Source organism: Neovison vison, chromosome 4, assembly GCF_020171115.1.
Source record: "Neovison vison isolate M4711 chromosome 4, ASM_NN_V1, whole genome shotgun sequence".
Lineage (NCBI taxonomy): Eukaryota > Metazoa > Chordata > Mammalia > Carnivora > Mustelidae > Neogale > Neogale vison.
This window is the reverse complement of record NC_058094.1, coordinates 188,046,160-188,071,233: the sequence shown is the minus strand read 5'-3', so window position 1 is coordinate 188,071,233 and position 25,074 is coordinate 188,046,160. Positions and strand designations below refer to the sequence as shown.

Below are 25,074 nucleotides of genomic sequence, written 5' to 3'. Positions count from 1 at the left end.
TCACAACATATAATTTGGACAAAATGATGATATCTGCCAGTGGAAGATCCAGGATATGGATCCCTGCCCAGTTCATGCAAGTCCCATCTTCTTTACATTGGAGCCCACTGAATCACTAAATGAAGAAATAAAGGAAATTTCTACACAGATGCTGGAGAGGCTTGTATAGAAAAGCAGGGTTATGTGAGCCCACACTGCATGCTAGAGTACCATGTCTGGGAATGGACTTGCCACTGAATTTCCTGCTTGCTTATTCTCAGAATTTGTCCCAGTGCTGGGGACTGGGTCGCTGACCTATTAAACAAACCTTCCTGCTGACAAACCTGAAGGCTGTCAAGACAGAACATGGAGTGAGCAGGACACTGACTGGCAGATCCCAGCACCCACAGCATGATCAGCAGATTTCCAGCAAAGCACTCAGCCCCGGAGGGTCAGGGAGCTCTCTGGTTTCTCTCTTTGCTCAGGCCAAAAAAGGGGCGCAGGTAGTAGAGAAGGATGGCCTGGCATGAAAGACAAAGCCAGTGGCTTGGGACTTTTTGGGGAGTAGGGGGAACATATGATTTTCAAAAAAAAAAAGAAAAAAAATTATTTTTCCTTTCTGTTAAATTTGCCAAGACCTGAAAGTGCTATTGTTATTGCAGATAATACTGTTGTTTAGCTAGAAATTGCAAGAGAAATGAGTGAAGAATGAACCATTAGCATGGAGCATTTAGCAAACAGATGATTATAAAATGAATAGCTAGGTACCAATGGGGACAGGGAGGAAATGTTGACTAATACCAAAAAGAAATCCTCTTAAGGAAGAGATAAACATGACATTATGATAAGTCCTTGGAAAAAATCACCCTCAGGGATGAGCAAGGGGCCTAGGAATAAGACCAAGACAGCCTTCGTCTGACCTGCCTCCTACATGAGTAGGAGCTGGGGAGGCTTGGGGAAAGGACACTGGGAGGAGGGAGAAGGAGAAAGGAAGAGCTCAGTCATTTAGCATGAACCTAGAAGCTGCATAGAAATTAAGATTACTAAAAATTTCTCCAGGGTTGGAACAATCTACAAACATCCAGGAACATGAATAATATGCCCTCCCTCTCAAAAAAAAAAAAAAAAAAAAAAAAAAAAATCTGAGTCCTAATCCCTAAAACCTGTGAGTGTTACCTTATATGAAAAAAAAAATTTTGCAGATGGGATTAAAGATCTTCAGATGGGGAAATCTTCTAGATTTATGGTCCCTAAATATAATTGCATGTATACTTCAGAGAGAGGCAGAGGGAGATTTGACCACAGAAGGGAAGGCAATGTGGCTATGCAGGTAGAGATTGGAATGGTATGGCCGCAAGCCAATGCCAGAAACCACCAGAAGCTGGGAGAGAAAAAGAAAAATCTACAGCCTCTAAAGGGAGTGCAGCCCTGCGGACACCTTGACTTGAGTCCAGGGATACTGATTTTGGACTACTGGCCTCTAGATTGTGAAAGAATACATTTCTGTCATTTTAAGCCACCAAGTCTGTGGTCAATTTTTACAGCAGCTACAGGAAATGAGTATAATAGCTGACCTCAATTTTGAGAAATTGGCTTTGCTGTTCTGATAAATAATCCCTACCACACTGTTAAATTGTCATAATCAGCTTTGCTTATAAAAGCAAAACATCAGAAACACTCTGGAATTTCTATAAATAGTAGTTTAGTTTAACAAACGATGCTATTCTGTTAAGTGGCATACTATACAACTATTAAAAAGAAATGGCAGAAGCATGTTTGCTGACACGGCATTAAGCTCATAATACACATACTGTTAAGTAAAAATGCAACACCAGTTATGTGCTAATTTTTTTAGATTTAAATTTTGATCCATTTGGAAGTTTTCTTGGCATATGCCATGAGGTATAGATATTCATTTATCTCTTTTCACTTGGCTATGATTTTATGATCTGTTTTGCCACCCCTTAGAGATAGCACAGACTTCTTCCACTGATTTCCCATATATTAGATTCCCATCTACTAAGTCTTATTTTTGGACTTTTCTGTGTATCCCATTGATCTGTGTGTTTTCATGCATCACTACCACATTGGTGCTACTTCTAAGTAGTTATAATATAATTTAATATCTGATAGGATGACTTCCCTCACAATTTTTTTCAGAATTTTCCTGTGGCCCCTTTTAATAAAAATTTATTATTAAATTATAGTTGACATACAGTGTTGTATTACTTTCAGGTGTACAACATAGTGATTCAAAAGTTCTGTACATGACTCATGCTCGCCACGGCAAGTGTAATTACGATCTATCATTATACAATGTTATTACAATATTATTGGCTATATTCTCTATGCTGCACTTTAAATTTCTGTGAGTTGTTTATTGTATGACTGGGAGTTTCTTACTCTTCTTGATTGAGAATTACTTCACTTAATTTTTATAGTCCTAGGGATTATTTTTTGTTATGATCATGAACTTATAATTAGTAAAAATTGACACATTTATGGTAATATCTTCCCATCCAAGAATTGGTATGTCTCCCATTTGTTTGTGTGTATATGTGTGGCCATGAGTGCTCTTCAGAAGCGATTTTGAAGTTTTCTTCATATAGTATTTTTATCCTTATGAAATTTACCCCTAAGTTGTATCTATTTTGTTACTATTAAACATGTGAGTTCTTTTCGTTATACTTTCTAACTTTGAAAGCTATTTAAAGAGAAAGAATTTCTCTTTATTAACTTTGTACCCTGAAATATTACTAAATTTTCTCACTTTTGTTAGTTTTTCAAGTATGTACTTGGATTCATCAGATTCAGAATAATATCTTCCACAAATAGTGATAGTTGTATTTTCTCCTTTCTAGTTTTTATAGCTAAAATCTTTCTCTCTTATATGAGCCTATCAGTTTGCTCCTTCAGTATAGTGATAAACAATAGCAGTATCTATTTAGTAGTCTAGAATTTGATGAGAATGCTTTTAGCATTAAGTATGGTACTAGCTTTTAGGTTTGAGATATATGTCAATGAAGTATCCGTTATTAATGTATTGAGTGTTTTGTTAAGAATGGACAAGAGATTATGTCACTTCATTTTCTCAGCATCTATTAAAATAATTTTTATAAAAATTATTTTTCATACATTAATACAATGAATGGATTTGAAAATTTCTTAATATTGAACCAACCTTGTATTCCTGGAGTATCTACCTAGATATGACACATTATTGTTTTAATGTGCCATTGAATCATGTTTCTTCATATTTAAGATTCTAGAATGAATACTCATAGGAGAAATTACTCTTTAACTATTTTTCATAATCGTTTTAGGGTTTTGATATCAACATAATATATTTTGTCAAACAAAATTGGAAGTTTTTCTTCTTTTTCTATGCTCTATGCTTTTTCTATGCTATGGAATTATTTTTATTTAAAGATATGATAGAATTGCCCAGTGAAACCATCCAGGCATGGTGTTTTTGTGGTGAATTACTCTTTGACAACTTTCTCTGTCAGAACTGATTGGTTTGGGTCAGTTTTGGAAAACTACATTTTCCTGGAAAATTTTCTATTTCATCCAGTGTCAAAATTATTTGCATAAGGTCAAACAACACAGTATTTTATGATTCTTATTTGCTCTGTTTCTCTTACCTTTCTTTACTATTTCATATTTATTTAGAAAAATAGGAAAATTTTTTAATTTAACTTTAAAAGTTTCCAAAATTATGACTTCCCATCCAGAACCCACAAAAAAGAATGGACAAATTCTGCCATATAAAATAAAAAAAAAAAATCTTTGCATAGCAAAAGTGCTATATGCAAAGTCAAAAGTTTGACAACAAATTGGGGAAACATTTGCTGCTTACACAATAAATCAAGAATTAATACCCTTATATCTGTATGACATAGGTTTTAAAAGCTTTTATAAACACAAAAGGGAAAAAACCAATAGCCAATAGGAAATTTACCAAAGGATACAAAGGAAAAAAACATGACATATGGCTCTTGAACATAGGGACAGATACTTGTTCACTCGTAAGCGGAAGACACATTAAAACATAAGTGAAATACCATTGTTTAGACATATATTGGAAAAATGTAAAAGTTTGAGTACATGCTTTTTGTGGAGTGGGCTGGAGAAAACAGTTAACACTCATACAGTGCAGGTGGAAGTAGAATTTCATATAATATTTAAGCAGGAAACTCTTGAGTCTCTCCATCAACCAGGAAAATGCTTTGACCCAGACATTCCACCTGCAGAAACAAGCTACATTTTCCAGATTGACAGGCAAATGCAGCCTCTGACACCGTCTCTGCTTCCAGCAAGTTCTACAAACTCTCACCGGATGGGGACAGTTTTCACACAATGGAGGACAGGCGCCACAACGTGCTAACGCAATCACACTTGCTGATATTGGCCAGAATATTTCTCACAGCTGGTTCTCTTTCCTCAGGATCTTGCACCTCTCAACAGACCTTGCTATCCGATCTCTCAACACAGCACCTCTGAATCCAAACGGCGAAAAACCACAAATGAGACAGGACTGCTCTAAGATGTGATATGAATTAGAGTCACCCTTCCCCCCAACACACACTTTTTAATTCAGACCCTCTATTAATTTTGTTACTCAGGGGTGATTACCCCAATTTTTCCAGATTTTGTTTAACAGTCTGTCCTTCCCTTCAAATTTATACCATGTTTCTCGAGAAGACCTTTGGTTGAAAGTATCCTCCTTCCTTGTAATTAGGAGCCTGTGCACACTGTCTTCCCAGCTTTCTCATAATCCACATTCTTCATGACAATAGGAAAAGTGACATGAATGAACTCTCTTTACCAAAAATGGTCATGATCCTAATATAACACATCCCATTTCTATCACCTTCTGCATTTCCCCCTCAGACCAGAGCAGCCCCTCCTGTCCTCCTACTCTACTTCAGAGTAGGGGTCCTGGGCCCGTGAGAATGGCATTGTTCAAAGGGTTAACCCCTTTCCTCCATAGAGTGAAGAGTTTTGCTGACCCAGGGTGAGATGAGTTGGACCAAATTCAATTTAGCTGCAGTCAACAGGAAAGTAGGAAGGAAAATAGGATTTCACAAACAAAGCATTTTAAAAAAGGAGTCCACAGCAGGAAATAATTATTTGGGCAATTGTTCACTTTGTGAAGGGGCTGGCCTGTATGAATATCTATCAGGATGCAATGCTGTGTCCGGGGTTTCTCTGCAGCACCCTGTCTGGTCTAATTAGTTACAAAAGTGGTTCTATGGGCTGAAGAAATTTGCAATTGTGTTGTATTTCAGGGGAATGAACACATATGTCATTGAAGTGGAGCCTGGCACTAGCTTATTCTGGTGAAACCTCAAGTGGCCGGCCAGAATGGAATCAATACGAAAGGAAACTCTGAATGCCAACAGAAGTGGTTTGCAAAAATAATTCACTGACCATTCCATCTGCCTCGGATTAAGCAAGTTAAACGGTTCAGTTCAAGTTAACATTTCTAATATATAGATATACATAAATAAACAAAACCACATATTTTTTATCAAATATTTGCATTTGAAAACCTCCACCAACACACACAGAACTCGAACTGAGCTCTTTCATCTAACCATATATTTTCCTCTTTAGAATAGTTACATTAAAAACACATAAGCTGAAAAAGAATTTAGATTGTCCCATTAGAAAGGAGTAAACCCCCTTTGGAAAGGAAAGTGAAAATAATATTTTCAGAATGAAAATCCCTCAATCATAAAGGAGTTTTAGAGTTGAGTCTCAAGAAAGTCAGCCAAAGGTTCAACTGGCATGGGAACCTAGGGGGTCTTGGGGAACCCAAGCCTAGCAGATTGGTTTATTCACTGTCTCAACAATGGGTACTAGAACCAAATGCATAATCTGCTGGTGTCCTAAAAATATCAATTTGCTTGTAAAATCCATTAAATGCATCTTAAAAATCGCAAAATTAGAAATCCAAGAAGGTGACATGATATAATAGATCATAAATAAAAGATGTCAACATATATTGAATACTTAATAACAAAGTCCTTCTCATGTAATTGTTGCAACCTATCCTATGGGGTGGCTATTTTATTATTACTCTTATTTAACAGATGTAGCAACTTATGCCCAGAGTGGTTAAGCAACTTGCCCAAGGTCATAAAGCTGGCAAGTATGAAAATCCTGGAATATGACCCAGGCAGTCTGACTCCAGATCACACTCTCCCCTGATCCCTCATGTACATAAAAAAGGCAAGAGAGGGGGTATCTGGATGGCTTGGTCAGTTAATATTGGACTCTTGATTTCATCTGAGGTCATAATCTCAGGGTCAGGGGATGGAGCCCCACATTGGGTTCCATGCTGGGCATGGAGCTTGCTTGGAATTCTCTCTCACTTATGCCCCCCACCCCCAACTCCACTTGCATTTTCTCTCTCTCTCTCTTAAAAAAAAAAAAAAAAAAAAAAAAGGCGGGCACCTGGATGGCTCAGTGGGTTAAAGCCTCTGCCTTCAGTTCAGGTCATGATCCCAGGGTCCTGGGATCCAGCCCTGCATCTGGCTCTCTGCTCGACAGGGAGCCTGCTTCCTCTTCTGTCTCTGCCTACTTGTGATCTCTGTCTGTCAAATAGATAAATAAAAAAATCTTAAAAAAAAAAAAAAAAAAAAAAAGGCAAGAGAGAGGGGATAAACACAAACCCAGAGCAGTTTCCCAGAGCAAGTCCTAGGAACAGACAGAGCAAGATTCACCAACTTATCTATAGGCCTTCACCTCTCCTTCACACTCACACATCCACAGGTTCTAAAAAAAAAAAAAGAGGAGTTAATGAGATAACTTTAGCATTCCACCAAGAGAAGGAACCTGGCTGCTTCCCTGGAAACACATTTCCCAGGCCCAGCTAAAGGATGGCTTTGCTGACTGTCAAACTCAAGCCCCCGCAAATGAACATGTCCTGCCAAGTCAAGTTTAGGCCTTAGGGCTTTGGTGCCCCTGCAGGGTCACATGGTGCATGATTTCCTTTATCTAGTAAAGAAGTAGAGAGTGGAATAGGAAGGCAAAGTCCTGATGACTTGTGAGCACCTACCATGAGCTCATGCGATTCTTACTGTGATAAGCATTTTCCCAGATCTTGCGGATGGTGAAACCAAAGCTCAGAGTGTTCCAGTGGCTTGCTCAAAGTCACACAGGCAGGAAATGCGAGAGCGAGGATTTGCTGGGCTCTGACTCCAAATCTTCAAAAAAAAAAAAAAAAGTGCATACCAATGGATAATAAAATATTTTAATATTTTAAAGTTAAAAAAATAAATATTTGGTAGAATTTTTTTTAAAAAAGCCCTTGTTTGCCTGGCGATGTTTGGCAGCCCAGCTACCAGCCTCAAAGGCCACTTTGTACAAGTTTGTCAAAGGTACCCTTGCTCAACACGCTTTTCTACCAACTGCCAGGAAATTGTCATAAACATTATAAAAAGGTACAAGACGAAAGGCTCCCCATAAGGGTAGCCCTGATGTTGGAGAATAGGAATTTAACATCCCTAGCATGTTCTCTGTGTTGGGCCCCGTCAGCCCCGAGAGAGTGGACCTCCTTTACTGTAACCCCCCCCTACGTGGGCACAGGCCCGTCCTGCTTTGGGCGGTGTGGGGTGTGAGCTCATGCAGCTCCCGTTGAAGCTGAGCAAGACCGTGGAGAGTTTCCAGCACTCAAGGTAACGGGAAACGTTGCGCAAAGTAGGCGAAAAGCCTTGTCTAATATTTCCATTTATCTACTTTGTCTGTCTGAATAAGTGTCATTAATTCAAACCATTTCAAAGTGGGGCTTGATGATGTGTGAGAACGGAAACCCCCAAGCGCCAGGCCTCTCTGCACCACATCCTTGCTGACGCTATCTCTCGCCTGAAGCGATCAATCGAACCCCAGCAAGTGTGTTGTGAATATTGTAGCTAACCTGACCACTAATGTGCATGTGTCTGTGTGTCTGCGGCAAGGGGGCGAGCGATTGAGAGTGGCAGCCAGGGCTGTTCTTCCCAGATACATTTCCCCAGCCTGACTTCCCTTCCTCCCCCCCAGCAACCCCTCCTTCTCAAAGCCCCCCACTTTGAGACCACACGAGGGACACTTCAAAGGAAGAAAAGACAGATGAGCATGATTTTCTCTCTAGGAAATACCCCGCAAATCAACTACTTCGCTGACTTCTCGCTGCTAATGCTGTTTGTAGAGACAGCAGAGTTCCTTCTGCACCACTAGCCAGCCTCAATAATACTGTAAAAATCCTGCAGCCAGGAGGAAAACCCATCCCTTTCCAAAAGCAAGAGAAAAGTCTGAAACCTTAGCAACACACAACTTTAATATTTTGGTTGATTATATGCCATGAACTCAAGAGTATTTTCCATTTCCTCTTTGTCATTTTTCCAGTGATTTCAAAGGTCTTTACTGAATCTATCAAAATCTAAATATAGTAAAATTAATTTTTTTCTAAAAAAATACTAAAAAATTCTATGCATTTAAATAAGTCTCATCCTCTTCATAGCAGATAACTATATGAGACCAGGACTTCTCTGAGTGAAGCCTCTCTCTCTCCCCTTTTCCTCAAAACACACACACACACACACACACACAATCAGTTATCTATCTGTGTGAGAAATTCCTTTGCAATTGCATTCAATGCTTAGCACATCATTTTAAATCTCCTTCATGGCTGCATAGTATGATTTGTGGAAAAAGTCCAAGAAGTTGAGTGCTTTATTTAAACAAAAATAATAATGATCAACCTGGAGTATAGTATTTGAGGGTCAAAATTAAATTGCTCCAAGGCAAAAAAGAAAAAAAGAAAAAGAAAAGAAAGTTGATTTTGATCACATGGCTTGTAAGTGAGCTCTGCAAGCTATTTCAGGGCTGCAAGTGCCAACATATTCTGAGCAGACTGAAGCATCTCTGGCTAAATGAATTCTGGGGACACCGTGCAACTTCAGGGAACCTGTTTCCTCCCTGGCAAGGCAGAGAAATTAACAGCCGCCCCACCTGCCCCACAAGGCCCCCTGAAGACCATTTCAGGATGAAATGTTTCTCCAGAAGTCATGCACATTCTAGTCCAATACCCAAAACACATCAAAGCACAGCTGTTCCAGTCTGGGCTCCAAGGAGGAGGGCAGAACCCTGCCTGTTTAACCTCTAGTACTCAAACCCTCCCCACATGTCAGCCATCCTGAGGCACCCTTGAGATCTTCTACCCACATCCACACGGAGCTCAGCATTCATACATCGAAGACAACTTTAGAAAAGTCTTTGTTACCTGTAAAACCTGGGATAAACAGGAGTCTATTCCCCCCAGCTTGCTCTATTAGCCACAGGATCCACCATCTGTAGATGTTTATGGTCACTGCTAAAATAATAATCATTTCAAAACATTTGTCTACTGGTTGACCCTGGCCCTGACCTCTAGCAACTTACTGGTCATAAAGAGGTTCCCTGTCCTTTCTAACAAGTAGCAATGTTGTAGGCAGAATTTTAAGATGTCCTCCAAGATTCTCATCCCTACCCATCGGATCCAACACTAACTGAGGCTCTCCCCATTCACAAGTCACACCTCATACTAATTACATCAACACCTCAGGAAGGTGAGAGTCACTATGTTTTAAACCTCCTAGGTAATTCCAATGAAAGCCAAATTTGGGAACCACCATGATCTGTGGGTTGGTTAGACATGAGGGTAGAATAAACTTTGACAAATTGGGGGAAGGCTTTATCTCCTGGTAGAACTTAAAATGCACAAGAACGAAGACTCATATTCAGATGTTGTTAGGTTGTTCTGATGGAATTTATCTCCCACTGTTGACATGGATTGCTCAACAGAGAAAAGCACAGACATTATCTATCTTGAAAATTTTCATATCCCCCAGAATTTATCAGTGCACATAGTTGGTGCTCAAAATGTTTATGAAGATCCTATCTCTTCAGTGATTCTCAGTTCCACTTGGAGGAGTATGGAAACATTGCAGGTTTTCCTAATGTAAAAATCAAGTGCATTCTCAAAAGAAACAGGCCTTAAGCTCACCTTTGCTGGGAGCAGCTTTTAGGAGGACATAGAAGGTTTTTCTCAGAAATGGGGAAGAAGGTAGTGTGGAAAACTGTCTGTCCTCAGACTTTTCCTAAAGTACTTGAGCCCTTATGGAATTGACATTCTACAACATGGGCGAGGGGCTGTTTTTCTGCATTTATGAGTTTCCAGAGAATGTTTTAGAATCCTCACATTATTTTGTGTATTCTTAATACTTGGATATCAAGGCACGGTGGAAGGGAGAGACATTTGTCTTTCTGGTGACATACTCTGTTGAATAGGTCTGTAAGATTCATTTGCTGGCTAAAGCAAGACCTTGGACACCAGGTGGGTTCAATGTGATCACTTTCCAGCATCTTTCCCACATGAATTGCATCCTTGGGCTTCTCTGCTCCTCCTGACATTGGCACGATGAGTTGGCTTTCTCAATTGCCTGGAGTTTTCCCCACATTCCAAACACCTGAGACTGGCCCTCTGTGGATTCTCTCACAGTGATTCCAGTGAAAATTCCAGTGGGAGATTTTCCCACACTGCCAACATGCAAGTTTTCTTCTCCTGAGGTAAGTTTATGGCTGAAGCTTCTCCCCACAGTAGCCCTGTGGATCTCACAATCTCATGAGCACATATGCTAATCACATTTTGAGATACTCTGAAAATGTAAGTTATTATTTCAAGTGTCCTTCTACTTCAAATGTGTGAATCTGTTTTTATTTGGCCAACGGCCTAGACAAATACCATTAGCATTTTGAGCACAGGTTGGCACAACAAACTTTTCCATAAAACGTTTTTTGAACACACAAATAGTACTTTGTCCAAGGCTTTAAACACTGCTATTCCCTGGCCCAGGAAACTGGAGCTCATGTCTCTGAGCTGCTGCTGGGCACCGCGCCTTTGTAGCCCCTAAGCAGCCCCTTTGGATCGCCAGTAAACTTAAAGGGAAATGCAGACCTAGGGAAGCCATGTCTGGGGAGGGGTGTCTGAATATAAAAATTGTGCAGCTAAAAGGTTTTCACAGTTAATGCAGCTCTTTCCCACTGCAAAAGGCTACCTTTAAGAGCTGCCATTTCCTTTACATTAACTAAAAATGGACACATCTGTTGAAAGAAGCGGGAGGGGAGAAGACAATAGCTATTATGAGAGCCGGGCAAAGTGCATGGGTATACGTGTGTGTGCATAAGCCACTAAAGAAAGTGCAAAGAGGCAAGCCGGTGGAAGGAGTACCGTGGATTTGCTGTCAGTTGTTATTTATACTGCATCATAAATGCATGGCTGTCAAAGCCAACGGCCATCTTACTTAACTGCTACCTAAGTGCTGGCAATGCAAGACCTAAGAAGAATGACTCTCCTATTTAATATTTAACCAGATGCTTCCATTTTTGAAAATATACTTTGCTCCTTGTGGAGGAAGGAGGGGAGGCTGACTTTCAACTTCTGTGATGTATGGGCTGTTGTCGGAGTAATAGAACACCAGGTTTTGTTCTTCTGACTTCACTGTCAATATTTCCATCATGTTGGCAAATAGAGCATTTGTCTACAAGTCTGAATTACTCCCCTACATTATTATATTCATTAACATGCTGACGAAATAGGCTAAGGTGCAGTTACCATAATCCTCAAATGAAGATGTGACAAGTAAGACAGAAGGGGGTCAATGCAAACCAAGGGAGAGATGGACCAGAACCCGACATCTTTTTAGGGCTTGAATCTTGTGATATCACATAACATGTTATCATATCACATATGATATCACAGAACGTGTTAGCTACACTCTGAAGTCCCCAAGAATTTACCCAGATGACCAAAAGGACACAGGGCTGCCAGTGCCACTCCGCACACCATGAGTATGTCTGTTTTACCCTCCTACAACTGGCTGACTTCTGACCTCTCTTCCTTGAGTTCTCCCTCTCCCTATCTCCAGCACATCCCTGGCCTCTCTGTCATTTCCTATGCTTGCCCTTCAACTCTGGGCCTCCTCCAAACCCCCAGAAGTGCTCTCTCAGACACCACAGCCACTACTGACCATGCACGAGGCCAGATGCTCATGCATCCCCTGGTATTGTCTAGAAACCAACTTAGATGGCTCTCAGGTCATCAGTACAGCAGCCACAGATACACAGTAAAGAGACACCAGGAGCCTCTAAAATTCACCTGCCAGGACACCCTCTTCCCTGTTCTTCATTATGAAGAATTTATTGTCCTCATGGCTCTCTATCCTTGCTTCCATCCAAGTGTGTGGCAAATCTCTAAATGGCTCTGAGTGCCCACGATGACGGTACACATGGAAGTGGTCAGCCCCTTGAAAGGTCCTCTGTTATTCCAACACTATCATTGTTATGGGATGTCTGTCAAGCTCTTTCTCCCATATCTCTCACACATCATTTCCTCCTGTGCCCATATATTTTAAATAAAAAATGTAAGTACATAAGACAGTTTGAGAACAAGAGAGCAATATCCCCAGGAAGGAAGACTGTCCGTTCTTGTTGTTCTTAGTTTACTTTAATCTCACCTTTGGGTCTCTTTAATACATCCCACCCTCCTAAAGGGAAAATCAGAGAGACAGAGGAGGCTTGAACAATGAAGCATTTCTCTGCTCCATTCTCTGCCTCCCCCATCCCACTGCCCCAGACCTCCTAGGGCCAAGAACGACTCCCATGCTTCATGAAATTTCAGATAATGTTAAGGGGGATGTCAGAATGACTTCACTGGCCTGTACAGACAGCATCTGTATGGGCTCCTGAGGGAGAGAGGGTTGGACACAGAGCAGCCCCTTGTGCTGGGGACGGCATAAGAGGGTCCCATTATCTGCAGAAGGGATGTGAAATTGGAACAATTCCAGCTGAGAATGCAGCAAGCCACACCATTTACATGAAATATACGGTGTTGGGTCCGCCACAAAGCCAACTGGCTTTGATCTTGGTGAACTTTTGAATCATGTGTGACTAAAGAATTCTTTACAAAGAATTATTTCAGCTTTCTGAGTTAATGAAAAGCCAGCCTGCAGAATTTATGGAAGCAAGAGACCAAGCATTAGAGGGAGGGAAAGAAAGTCATAAAAAAAATCCCCAGGAGCCTTTAATGCGACAGTCCTCGTGGTCTGTGCGGATCTCTAACTCTACATTTTTCTGTCAGATTTATTGGGTTTTATTGGAATTCATTCTTCTCAGCACTGGGGTTTGTGGAGATAATCTGAGGGAGAAAAATGTGTATGAAGCCAAATGAACCTGATTGATGAGATGAAATCAAGGGAAAAATTTCCCAACTGTTGGGCAGTGATCAACCTATGTATACAATACACCAGGTGGCATTACAAATCCGGCATTACACAAGCATCACCCTAGTCCCCAGGAGGAGTTACCAGAGTCTCTGTTGCCTGGGATCAATTGGTTGTAACAGATGCAGCAAAATTCTGCAAAATCAACTTGTCATTTTTATTATGTGAAGTGGTTCTGCTTCCTAACCTACTTCCTGGTAGTCAATGTATTTTGGGGGGAAAAGAAATATGGGAAGCCAGAGGAAAGTGACCACTTATAAGCAGAGTGCATGTGTCTTCTGAAATGCATAATGTCTGTGCATGTTGGCTGAGAATTCGCTACAGAGCCATCATCCAGAGAGTAAATCATAGGATATGTACAAAGAGAGAAATTAGAGCAAAAAGGTTAAGATGTGAGTCATCTCAGATGTGGGAAACCATTTCTCTCTCAAGACTGGGCATCATTCACTTTCATGTATCCTTTCCCAAGATTTTTCTTTCAAGAAGAGATTAAAGACAGCAGTGATCTCTGAGAAATCTTCATTCTTTATGCTGTGGTAATAATAAATCTAATCCCTTTCGCTAGTTATCTCTCTCAATGAGAAACATTTTATCCATAAGCTGTCCTCTGGATAGTGAGAGAGTGGTGCTGGGAATAATTTTCCACTACAGACTGATGCTGAGGTTAAAAACCTGATCTTGGCCCCATTCCACCTTGGTTTGAACCCCCTTCCTACTAAGGTTTTTCCTTTCCCAGGGGGCTCTGCACTTAAAGTTATTCTGTGAGGTTCAGTTTTCTCATGGGAGTAATGACAGTGTCTCCCTCCTTAGGTTTTTATAAGGACCAAATGAGATAATAGGTACTAAGTACTTTCTGGTACACCGTAAACTCTCAATAATATTAAATGACATCCTAAAACTAGGTACCTTGAAAAACTGATTACAGATTAGGTCTTTTTTACTTATTGTAAGAGGCCTTCAAATTTGAGGAGGAAAAAAACATACTACTTAAAAAACAGGACACTGGAATGAAAATAACACCCATTTATTATTCTAATAGAGCTTTTGATCTAACAAACTCTCAGTAGCTATTTTTCAGGATGTACTTTTGTGTGGGCATCATGCCAGGCAATCCAATATTCGTTATCTAATTTTAATTCTCAGTATAGACATTTGGAGGAGATAGCTGTCTTGTAGCCTTGAATATATTCGGTGAGGTTATATGATCAGCTCACAGCTGCAAGCCTAGAAGCATCAGAGTTTGCATTTAAACTCAGGTTCTCTTATTTCAAGTCCATACTCTTTCTAGACACTTGCTTCCTACTTGGTAATATTCAAAATTCAAATTATTGTATGTATAAACTTTATTAATATTAATAGCTGATCATATTATAAGATAAGAAGTGGAATCATATTATAATCTGCCAGTTGGACAAATACACAGGCCTTTTGCAAATCAGGGGAAACAAATGATGTGCCTCAAGGGCAATTAGTAACAATTACACACAGAATTAAGAATATCCATTAAGGGTTGAAATTCAGAGAAAAGCTAAAAACTAATGGAGGTGAGATAAAAATCAGAGAGCTCTATAAATCTTCAAGAAAATAAAGTGAAGGGTTTTCATTTTGGTGATTTGGGGCTTTTTTAGTTGTTGGTTGGTTTTGAGGTTTGTTTTTGGAGGGTTTTTGTTTGTTTGTTTTCAGCCATTTGAAAAAGAAATCTATAAAAATACCTTGTTTCCTTAAAAATATCCCATCGATAACTTGTGAATTCTTTTCACTGCTGGTTAAAAGTAAGTATTATTAAAGTGCCCTGAGGGCTTTTTCTTTTTCTTTCCTGTCCAACAATCCACAAAATAAAAGAAAGCTAATCTAAGGGGTCTTACTCTCTTCCAATAACATTTTTAAAAGACAAAAGTCCCCATGCTGAGCCATACTGTATTTATAACTCATGGTTGGCATCTCTTGGAAAAAAACTTAAGTTCCCCCAGTCAGTGCAGAGGAGAGTGAGCAGCTCTGACAGAATGAGGCAATACCTTAGTAGACCCATTCCCTCTACTAGAAGCCAGATGCCAGAGTTGGGGGGGCGTACTGGTTTACTAAAGCTGCCACAACATAGCTGCACAACTGAGCGGCTTAAATAATAGAAATGTGCTGTCTCACAATTCTGGAGTCTAGAAGTCCAAAATCAGCGGGTGGCAGGGTTGATTCCTTCTGCTGACCGTGGGGGAAGGACGTGTTCCCAACCTCTCGCCTTGGCTTGTAGATGGCTGTCTTCTCCCTGAGCCTCTTCATGCTGCCTTCCCTCCAGGAGTGCTTGTGTATGAATTTCACCTTTTCATAAAAACAGCAATCAGATTAGGAACCCACCTTCCTCCAGGATGCCCTTATCTTAACTAATTACATCTACAATGACCCTATTTCCAAATAGGGTCACAATCTGGGGTAAGAACTTCAACATATGAATTTTGGGAAGACACAATTCAACCCATAACACTGAGTTATGGCTCTAAAATTTTGCCTGACCAAGCTTAGCTCTAGTCACTAAGAAGATGAGTTAAGTATTAGGCAAATAATATCACACCCATTGATATACTTTCTAAGAGCTAATTATTATACAAAAATAGGTGGTATTATCTCTATAATCTTCTCACAAATTATTTCTTCTAAGCAAGTAGACTCCCAACCAGAGTAGCCATCAGCTCTAAAATGGTATTATGACATCAGCCATGCCTTTCTTGCTTTAGTTGATTTTCTAACCCCCAGAACTAAAAGGAGGAAGAAGCTGAATTGGGGATGGGAAACCAATAAGATTATATGCAGACATATTATTCTGTTGGACTTACAATCCATCACTAAGACAGACAAGTGCTTCTTACTGGGAACTAAGGTTTGGGGCTTATTTCATGTAATTCACTTACAATTCAGGGGATTAGAGTCAGCTGCAGTGGCTTTCTCTAGATAATTTTCTCAGAAACCTTCCTCTGCTCCCTACTACCAAGATGAATGACCTGCCTCTCTCTGGCTTTCCTGGCAACCTGAGTTACTTAGGCTACTCAATGATTATTGAGTTACTGATATTTCTTAAAGATTGTGAACTTTTTAAGGGAAGGAGACCATGGTTAATCTCTATAGCCACGATGAAAAGAAGAGTTCAGTAAAGATTTGCTAAATGAAAGGAGTGCAGTAAGTGTTTGCGGAGTTAAAACTGGATAAACATGGACCATCTCAACCTAAAAGTTGTTGAATAGCTGGTTGTCCTACTTTATAGAGAGGAACGGCCAGCCATCATTTTTTCTGAAGACATCACAGAGGGAATACACAGAAGGGCCCTGGAGCTACTCTGGGAAATCCCCCCATGCTGGGGTTGGTGCTGGCTGTTTACACCAGTCCCTTGCTGGGATGACCACAAGTGACATATCCAAGAGACCACAGCTGACTGCCTTGTCAAGATGGAAAGATCACTTTAAACAATTTGAGTCTCTTTTAATCAAAAGTACTATGGTTTAATCTTTGCCTCCTTTATCTTGAGCTATCTTTGTTGAATCTCTGGCCAAAGCAGATAGTAAAAAATATATACATCCTTTTGCAATAGTATATCTTTTATGAGAACTTCTCTGTGGCATTTCCCCCTATTTTATTTGGGCACATTTGGTTTCTCCCAAAAGGACTATATCAGCTGGCATTAGGAAATTTTAGAAACGTGTTTACACTAGAACACTCTTGAAATTGAATCTTCAAGATGACCCAAGTCTAAAGGGACTGTTATTTTATTAACACAACTCTGTTTTCTCTAAATTTGCTTTTGTGAAACTAAGTTTTCTCACACGTTAAGTTTGGGTCAGGAAGTAACAGGCAAAGTTAAGTTAACTCTTTATCAACTGTAAGAGATGCCAAGTGGGGGAAACATTGACTCCATTTGGATTCCCATCTCTGAACTAGTTCAGCATGTGACCCAACTTGTGGTAGCTCAAATTAACTGCCTTCCGAAGTGCTCTCTTCAAGGGTTTCTTGAGTTCAAACTCAAATTCAATGGAAAGAAGTTCAGAGAGGTGTCTTAGGATCCCAAGATGATGTGCTCTGCCTAGGGAGTCTAAGTTAGTCTTAGTTTGACAACATTTTTTAGGCTGCAAAAGAAAAAAAAAATTACCTCCTTATTTATTGGCATTTAGATCAGAAGAACTCCAAGCAGTTAAGAAAAAAGGACTCATTTCACCTCTCTTGTGCTCGGTTCTCTCTATGCATTTTTTGGACCATGGTATCCAGACTTCACCTGGCAAGAAGAAAAGACAGCTATGGTTATTTAACATGCAGTCCACTACAGTACAGATACACCCCTCTCTTGCTCCATGGAGGAAAGTATCAAGAGTAGTGGTGCAACCAGCAGATAGAGGACCAAACCCTTTCCTACCACCACTCCTCCCATCCTCCCCTGAACCCTGATAGCCTATCCTAATGTTTATGAACACTGTTGTGAGCTCTACAAACCACTCCATTGAGTCAGACTCTATCCATGGAGGAGAGGAGCTATTCTTTTATTTAAGATAAACCTGATCTTTATCAATTCTCTATTAAATTCAAGAAATAAGGGGAAATTCTGTGTGTTTATTTCTTATTGCTGCTATAAACAATTACTAATAATTTAATGGCTTAAACCAATTCAATTTATCATCTTAGTTTTGGAGGTCAGAGGTCCAAAACCAGTCCCACTGAACAAAAATCAATTGTCAGCAGGGTCACAATTCCTTCTAGAAGTTATAAGGGAGAATTTGTTTTCTTGCCTTTTCCGGCTTCTAGGGGCTGCTTATGCTTCTTGGTTCATGACACTTCCTCTATCTCAAAGTGCCTCACTCCACTTCAGTTTCCATCTTCCCATCTCTCTGTGATTGTGAATCTCCTACCTACCTCTTAAAAGTACTCTTTCACATCTATTGGACCCATCTGGATAACCAAGGATAATCTCCCCATCTTAGAATCTTATCATATCTGCAAAATCCCTTTTACCATGTAAGATAACATATCCATAGGTTCTGGGGATTTGGATATGGTCATCTTTGGGGGTACCATTATTCATCCTACCATACTCCATGGAAAACATAAGTTTATTCTATCACACCTATGATGAACAATTTTTAGCTCTCTCCTTATACTTCAAGATGAAGTTCCAGAACTCTCTCCTCAGCACCCTCATGCCTCATCCTGCTTCCTTCACTAGCAGTTCAAAGTAACTATTAAGAGGATAGATTAAAAAAAAAAAAAGTACAGATTCAGAGCCCAGCAATCTGAATTTTTATGAGCTACAAAACCTAGGGCAGGTTACATGACCTTCCTAAGTTTTGTTTTCTCATCTGGAAGTAGAAGAAATGATCATCTATCCTACAGAGTTACTGGTGAGGACATAATGAAATAAATAATATAAGTATAACCTTGAGCTGAGTTCCTGGCACATAAAAAGACCACTAGGTGGTAGTTAGTCCTAAAAATATTATACATCAATTAAAAAAAAAGACATTCGGGTGCACGTGCCCCTTTGGATCACTACGTTTGTATCTTTAGAATGTTTATAGCAGCAATGTCCACAATAGCCAAACTACGGAAAGAACCTAGATGTCCATCAACGGATAAATGGATAAAGAAGATGTGGTATATATACACAATAGAATACTATGCAGCCATCAAAAGAAATGAAATCTTGCCATTTGCGATAACATGGATGGAACTAGAGCGTATCATGCTTAGCGAAATAAGTCAAGCGGAGAAAGACAACTATCATATGATCTCCCTGATATGAGGAAGTGGTGATGCAACATGGGGGCTTAAGTGGGTAGGAGAAGAATCCATGAAACAAGATGGGATAGGGAGGGAGACAAACCATAAGTGACTCTTAATCTCACGAAGCAAACTGTGGGTTGCTGGGGGGAGGGGGGTTGGGAGAAGGGGGGTAGGGTTATGGACATTGGGGAGGGTATGTGCTTTTGGGTAAATTGGAAGGGGAGGTGAACCATGAGAGACTATGGACTCTGAAAAACAATCTGAGGGGTTTGAAGTGGCAGGGGGGGTGGGAGGTTGGGGTACCAGGTGGTGGGTATTATAGAGGGCACGGTTTGCATGGAGCACTGGGTGTGGTGAAAAAATAATGAATACTGTTTTTCTGAAAATAAATAAATTGGAAAAAAAAAGACAAATATTTCTACTCTTATTGAGTTCACATTATGGTGAGAGATATATACACACAAGAAATGAAGACAAAAAGAAAGAGAGAATAAGACAAGTTAGAGGATGATATGTGTTCTACTAATATTTACAAGAGCAAAGTCAGGAAGATTGGGTGCTGGAGTGGGAGGTCCTGTTTCAATTTCAGATGAGAGGTGGAAACCAGTGGAAGCCTCAGGGAGTGAGCAAGGGTCTGAAGGAAATGAGTGAGTTCACACTGTAGGCAGAGAGAAGAGTGAGCACCATGTCCCTAAGCTGGGAGAAGACCAAGCTGAGGTGCAGCAAGAAGGCCTGAATGGCTCAGTGAGAAAGAATAGAGTAGGCCAGTCTGGATGGGGAATGCTACTTAAGTCAACTCTTTGGAAAGTTGTAAGGATCATAGAATATGGTAGAGACTTTGGCTTTTACTCTGAATGGATTAGGAAGCCACTGCTGAGTTTTGAGCAAAAGAGGGACATGCTCCAAATTGGGAGTTTTTTGTTTGCTTGTTTGTTTTTTTGCTGTTCTTAACATTTAGAAATTAACATTTCTAAGTGTCCTATGTTTGCCATAGTGCTGGGAATTAAAGTTTTACGTTACTTTATAAACATGTTGGTAACTAATCTCTAGCTGGAGCCCTCTCAAATTAGTTCATGTTTAATATAGATTACCATTTCTAACCAAATTTTACCCTCCCCAAATTATTTAATGTAGTATACCTTCCCCCTTATTGCTGGTGTATTCATCCTAGAAAATAGACAAGGGATCTAGAAAAGCAGAGAAAAATACAAAGAATATATATTACAAGTTCCAAAGCTTGAGAAATCTTATACAATGAATCATCTGTAGTGCTTAATTTATAACTTCTCACTGATATGCTACCTAGAGAACTGACACTATTAACTGAAAGAGTTTGAACAGTGAGAAACTGTCTGAAAATTTTATTTTATTGGCTTACTTTATAATTATTCATGTATCAGAAAATTTTTTCTGGGTAACAAAGGGTCTCTAAATTAAATACTGCCGCTATTAGGTAATAGACTCTTCTTCTAAACTTGAATTACAGAGATTAATTCTTTTTTGTCATCACCTGCTTAGTTTGGGACCTAGATAAGTGTTATTTGCATTTTAATTTAATATAATTAATGTGTTATGGGAAAAAATAACTATTAATAATTAAATATTTGTTTCTTTCTTGAATACTTGCAGAGAATAATATAGTTTGTAATAAGAGTTGAATATCAGATCTATATTATCACTGAATAATTTTATTTATTTATTTATTTATTTATTTATTTTTTACTCCTGCTAAGACCACAACTGATCAAGAAGATGTCACTAGCTAACTTAACTTTTAAAAGTATCCTCTGACTGCTATGTGGGGAAGGGAGGTAAGGATAGGGCAGAGAGACAAATAGGGACTCTAGTAATTATGCAAAAGAGATGTGGCAGTGTCCACACCAGGTCCCAGTGGAAGAACTGAGAAGTGGTTAGATTCCAGATATATTTTAAATATGGACCCAATAGAATTTCCTGATGGAGTGTATGTGAGGTGTGAGAGAAAGTAAGGAATGAAAAATACTCTTAATCTCCAATATGGATGAACCTTGAAAACATCACACTGGGTGAAAAAAGCCAAACACAAAAGGTCACATATTACATAATTTCATTTATACAAAATGTGCAGAAGAGGCAAATCCATTGCTATAGACAGTAGATTAGTGGTTGCTAGGAGGTGGGGAGCTGGAGAGAATGGGGAATGGCTGGCTGGTAAGGGATGAAGAATTACTTCTGGGGATGATAAAAATATTCTGGAATTAGATAGTGATGATGCTTTCACATTATGAAAGTGCTAACAGCCACCAAATTGTACGCATTAACATGCTTAAAATGTTGAATGTTATAGTTAGTGAATCTTACCTCAATTACAGGAAAAAATATCTTGTAGTGTTCTGTTTTGAGCAACTGGAAGAATGAAGTGCTCATCGGTGGAAGTGAGGAAGGCGGTGGGTGAAGCAGCCTAGTTGGGGGGAAACCAACAATTGAGTTGTGGACATGTTGAGTCTGAAAAGTCTATTAGACACCCAAATGGAAATGTCAGAAAGATAGTTTGTAGACAAGTTTTCAGTTTGGAAAAGCATTTAGGTTAGAATACTTACATTTGAGTGTTCTTGGCACAGAGATGACATTGAAAGCCATGAGATTCAATGAAATCACTAATGTAGATAATGCAGCTAGAGAACGGAACTAAGAATTGAGCTCTTGGAAAATCTGACATTAGGAATTAGGGGAAAAAACAGGAAGTTGTCAAGGAGACAGAGAAGTAATCAATGAGTAGGAATCAAACCCAGAGATTACTCTTATCTTCTATCACTCTCCCATGTTTACCTTCTTGATTACACATAAAGGACCTGGTCGGTGTCATGATCATATCATACCTTAAGGAGGCTTCCTACCTGCTGTTCTCTGTAACTAAAATGTTCTTGCTCCTTCTCAACCTTCAAAATTAATGTCAAATATCATCACCCTTAAGAAGTTCCCCTTTCTCTTGTAATCTGGGTTAGATGCTCCTCTCCTGTGCTTTATTATCCTGTGCATATCTTGTAATCTGGGTTAGATGCTCCTCTCCTGTGCTTTATTATCCTGTACATAATTTATCATAGTCCTGTTTACCCAGTTGGTAAACCCAGCCTACCTGTCCATGTCCCCTTCTAGACTACATAAATAAACACAAGGGTATGCCATTATAGACACTTAGCATTTAGTCCAGCATTCAGCACATAGAAAGTACCTAAAAAATATCCACTGAATGAAAGACATATATATAAATGCCTTACTTGACTCCACAGAAATGTTCTTAAGAAGTTAAATGTACATCAAAGTGCTTAGGAATTTTTCATATTCATAATCCTCTGTTAAATGAACTGGGTAGGAATGCTACTTAAATCAACTCTGTGGAAAGTTATTTTATAAAGCAAAGTATTCAACTACAAAAAAAAAAAAAACCACCTGCAAATCAGCTGTTATTGTAAGTGTATAATTCTATATGCATATTTGAGATTCTTATTTTACTCTAATAAAATGAATTTGAGGAGATAATTTCATATCATATTTTTATAGGTACTTTTAAATATACAATTATAGTTGGATATTTGGGATAAAATGAAATCCAAAAACAACTGCCAGAATATTTGTAAATAAAGTTCTCCATCTTTAAAATGGGAAACCAGGACCAGCATACTATGTAATGTCTCCTAAGGATATAAACTATCAAATGAAGAAGAGTTAAAATTATACAGAGGCATTTAATGAGAATTAAAACCTTTTGCTCAAGTCTTTGCATTCAAAAAAAAATAACAAATCAAGAATCTCTCAGGAATTTTTTTATCATGTGAAAAAAATTCTCTCTCAACTTTAAGTTTTGTAATCTTATTAAAGGAAACATAAACTCTAACCCTTTAGTCATGTTTAGAAAAAGTAATTCCATATGTTTATTAAATTAGAAAAGGTAATTATGTCAGAGACCAAACGTGCAGAAATAAAGACAACTCTAAGGGAAAGCCACTTCATGATCACCCTTTTCCCCCAAAGATTAATCTTTGACCATGAAAGCAGATTCTAGACAAGGCAGAAGAGGTGACTGAGGTAGCTATGAAGGAATGCCGATTTTGAATCTACCGTTTAAGGGAAAATAAAATAACAGCAAGGAATTGTAACAAAATTCTTTCAATCATTGCCCTGGCATGGCCCTAGAACCTGCTATTAAACCTTCCAGCTCTCCTGGGCTTTATAGCCCCCACTTCTGTTTCCACTTTTCTATCTTCAAGTTCTCAGGAGTTCAGCAGGAGAAAAACAATTTAACAACTCGGGGTCTCTCATCTAGATTTGCTGCAAGCGGAGTTGAGTTACAGGCTGACTTGGGGAATACTGTGGACTTCTTTTGGTCTCTTGGTATTTACCAAACATCATTCGGTGAGGAATGGGTAAGCTAAGTCCAAAGCTTGTCACAAGGGTGTTACGTTACCAATTCGTTGTTCACTGAATGAGATTCAGCATAATCTCTCTCAATATAAAGCTTGTCTTTCTGACGGATCCTGCAAGGAAAAGGTTTAACAGGAACAAAAGAAGGAACACCTTGATAATCAGCTGCACCAATTCCCAGCCTCACAAATATCTCACTTGGGCTCTCAGCCACGTGCACCACACACAACAGCTGTGATACCTAATTATGTAGCCACTGGAGGAATTATTTGTTGAGTCAGTCACAGGACTAAACTGGCAGAAGGCTGCTGCAGGCCAACCTATTCACAAATATGCCTTCTCCTGCCGAAGAACATGCAATGTGATGTAATCTTCTTAGAGTGTCTATTGTTCAAGACTTACAAAGAATGTTAGGTTTGCATGTGTGGTGGCTTTGTGGAAGGACTAATCTATACACCTAAAAACACATCTGAGATTTTTTTTCCCCCTTCACGTTAACCCTTCACTACCCACATCTCATGAGATTTCAGGCTCCAAGTCTGCTTGTCATTTTTAACATCATAATCTTTTAGTTAATTTTCTTGTCAAGTATATATTTTTTCCTACTCAGTGTGTATATAAACAATAGCCAAAATATACAGCAGTCAGGAAAACATATGTGAAAACACATAATTATAAACACTTCTTCGGCCAGAGTCCAGGCCCTGAAATTCAATAACATGTCAGGAGGCGACTCCAGAGCTGTTCGTCACACGGCTTTGTAATATGTAAACTTAGCTGTCCCGTCCTAGGAGATTTCCAGATTCAAACCAATCATCATGATGAACTGGGTCTCGTTTTAGAACTTCAAGATCATTATATTTACTGATTTCTGTGCCACATGCCCTAGAAATCACCCTATTCTAAAACTGAATTTTAGTGTAGTTTGCTTCATCAACAAGAAGCATAAGCCACGCTTAATATAATAACTCCTTTAATCTACTAGTACATTTGTTCCATCAGGGCAAGAATTCAGTGCCTGGCAACTGTGGGGTCTGTACTTAGCAGCTAATAAATGAGTATGTCATACTAACATGAGTCAGTTTTGAAAGTCAATTTCTTAGGCTTCTGATATTTTAAGAGTTTTTTACATGAGAGGGCATAGGCATATCACAAATTTTCAATGAATCTGGCAGTATCATTACATTATTAAGACCCTCATTAGATTTCTCTTCCTTCATAGGCCTTATGTGTCTTTTGAATGCCTCTAGGACCTGCATTAGCTGCAACCAATTCTGGTGCTGACTAGAAGGACATAGTTCACCTCCAAAATGCTATGATCAATGAATAAATTATGAATTTTGTTACATTTATCTTAGGTTGAGGTCTTTCTCTCTGCACAAGAAAGTTGTGTAGAAAGGAATAAACTGATGAAAACAAGATCAATAGATGTAAATGAAAAATTTAGATGGTAGTCTTTTTTCACTTGGCAAATGGGTTATGGTTTCTCCATATTACCCTAAAGTAATAAAATAGCATTTCCTTAAAAATGTACAGTAAAATGTTTTTCAGTAATTTTTATTATTTTTTTCTTTACTTTCATCTCAACTTGTGAATTCTTTCATATAAGAAAAAAAAGACTTCGTCCTCTCGGGACTCA

At 39.1% G+C, this 25,074-nt stretch overlaps 1 long non-coding RNA gene across 1 annotated transcript; it reads right to left on the bottom strand.

Annotated features, from left to right (window-relative positions):
* Positions 1 to 6,616: 6,616 nt before the first annotated feature.
* On the bottom strand, positions 6,617 to 21,434 carry LOC122904086. The gene is made up of 4 exons (XR_006384149.1): positions 21,375 to 21,434; positions 17,413 to 17,535; positions 15,426 to 15,596; positions 6,617 to 7,193 (listed from the first exon to the last, which is right to left on the bottom strand). It is a non-coding gene; the product is annotated as an uncharacterized LOC122904086 (long non-coding RNA).
* Positions 21,435 to 25,074: the final 3,640 nt, after the last annotated feature.